The sequence below is a fragment of the Tachysurus vachellii genome, chromosome 22, assembly GCF_030014155.1.
Source record: "Tachysurus vachellii isolate PV-2020 chromosome 22, HZAU_Pvac_v1, whole genome shotgun sequence".
Lineage (NCBI taxonomy): Eukaryota > Metazoa > Chordata > Actinopteri > Siluriformes > Bagridae > Tachysurus > Tachysurus vachellii.
The window spans coordinates 2,032,501-2,034,949 of record NC_083481.1 but is presented as its reverse complement, the minus strand read 5'-3'; the positions used below and the strand labels follow the sequence as shown (position 1 = coordinate 2,034,949).

Below are 2,449 nucleotides of genomic sequence, written 5' to 3'. Positions count from 1 at the left end.
AGGTCACAGGCTGTTGGTGCCGGATTGGGTATTTCAGAAACCCCTGATCTTTTCCCCCCCATGTTCTCACAGCAGTCCTCCAAGTGGAACCAGATATGGACTTCAACTGCTGAAGTTCTTCTGCGTTGATGTTTGGTGTGGTTTGTGCCGTATGATGCTTTACAGCTCTCTATTATATCCTTCCCGACATCTCGGACCAGACCGGCCTTTCTCCTCTGAGCTCTGACTTCATGTTTGATGTAAACATTAACTGAATAACCTACAGTACAGGATCTGCAAGTTTCTACACATCGTGCTGATCGGATAAGCTTTGTTGTGTGATGTAAAAGCTAGTAATAAAAAATGTATTTAGGCCATAAATAAGACATAACCAGGTAATTAGACCTCTAAATCGAGTATATATTTGTAAATAAGCAACAGAGGAAATTGAATTGAATTCTTGTTAGCTAGAAAAGTAAACCTGTTGACGTATTAAGGATGAATGTCATAGTATCGGGATCCAATGTAGTAAAAAAAAAGTCAAATGAAGGCTAATTTATAGCCCAGAAATGAAACTTTTACTAAAGTCGAATCGACGTATTTTCAGCCCGTTAAAATACGGGTTTGATTTAATGATTCAATTAGAAATATGTTAATAATTTAATTTATATTTTAACACTCAAAGTTTTTGGGTTTGTGAGTTTTCATAGATGGAAAGTTTAGGGATAAAATTCTAACACACACAGTAAAGAAACGTGTTGAGTGAAGATTTGGATTCTGATAATAAACTAACTTCTGTGCTACGATAAAAACTAGCCTGTTTTTTTTTTTTTAAATGGAAGTGGTTTCTTGTTGCAGAAGGTTTCACAATTTCAGATGTCAGTCATTCTGTGTGACGGTGGTTTTTACCTCAGCCTCTTACACTAACAAAGTGCTGACTTACGGCAGTTCGTTTCCTGTCATTGTGAAAAAAAAAACCAACCATTTCCTACAAACCGTTTTAAGGTTTTTGTCATTACTCATAAAGCTTCCGTTTTGCTGTGTTGCAGTTCAGAAAAAGGTGTGCAAATTCTCACAAGCGACACATGTGGCTGACCTACTGATTCTGGAGATATTCGATTATTTTATATACGTGGTGTAGATCTGAAGATAAAAGAATCAAATGCGTATTAATTCATTAAAGTGAATTGCTGACTTGAGTCGTATCTTTAACGCAATAACAGTAGTGCATCTGTTTACTATTTGTGCCTGATTGAACAATTATTTCTATTTATTACAAAGTGCATGTATTGGTGTTGAATAAAATCATGTTTAGATGAATAAAGAAATAAATACCGCCGGTTTTAAGGCTACAAAGCTTGTGAGTCGACTCTTATGGGTCAGTTGAATCAAGTGATCTGACTCAGTGATATAGCAATTATTAAAATGCAATGAAAAAGTAAGTTTATTTAAATAAGATAAACGTCACAATTCCAGCCATGGTTAGACAAAACAAACAAACAAACAAACACAGAAAACGAATCGCTGGTATAATACTAAAAGGTTTCTGAGTTGGAAGAGTTGACTCTTATTGAGCTGAGTCAAATAATCTGACTCAGTGAAAAGAGACAGATTTCCCATCAACCACTTAAACATTCAAGGTGCAAAGTCTCAGAAAATGCGATCGATATTTCAAAAGTTAGTAACAAAAAGGTTCTACAGTATTATAAGATACTTTACCTGCTCTAACACTATCGATCCATACCTGGATTTGATTCAGTGCCGATCCTGAAAAGATCTCTGCGTGTTTGTGCACACGTTCACTAACGTAACAAGACTTGTGAGAGACACCAGACAGCATCAATAAGCGCTAACATTTAGGGCTAAAGATGGGGTTTAAGTTCAGTTAAAGAGTTTGGAGGAAAAGGACGGTGCCTTGTTCTCATACAGCCTTCTTAAGTGATGCATAGATGAGGACATAACTAAAGTTATTAGCTGTTAAAGTTACAGAGCTGAAATTATTGCTAGAAAACATTTGCAGCAGGTGAGACATTGAGGTATAAAGATTATCTACAAAAGATGATATGTTATGCAAGGTACGAATAATAAAAAAAAATAAAAATAAAGCCACACAATACACTTGCTGAAATGACAGATAAATGAACACACACACACACACACGATAACATCATTTGAAATAATGATATATAAAAACAATATTTAAAAAAATATATATAATTACATGTTTTACTGTTTAATTGTTTATTCAAACTACAAATTTACATTGAAGCAAACAGAAATAAGGCAGAGTTTAAAGAGATTAAGATCTTGATATTTCTAAGACCTGGACCTGGAATATTAGAGAGAAAAGATTACATTCATTCTTATAAATGTCCCTTGTGAATAATAAAAGCGCTCAGTATAAATCCTGCTATCGACAGTCATTTTCTAACCACCACTGGGGGGCGTCGTTGAACTACATTGTGGTAAT

The 2,449-nt window shown here is 34.9% G+C and overlaps 1 protein-coding gene across 1 annotated transcript in view; it reads right to left on the bottom strand.

The window, feature by feature from the left end:
- Positions 1-1,405: 1,405 nt before the first annotated feature.
- Positions 1,406-2,449, bottom strand: part of tnfrsf1b (tumor necrosis factor receptor superfamily, member 1B) — a 13,940-nt gene continuing 12,896 nt past the window's right edge. The window contains exon 9 of the mRNA XM_060858144.1: positions 1,406-2,449. This exon is cut by the window's right edge and continues 1,408 nt beyond it. The gene's annotated coding sequence lies outside the window, so the exon portion shown is untranslated.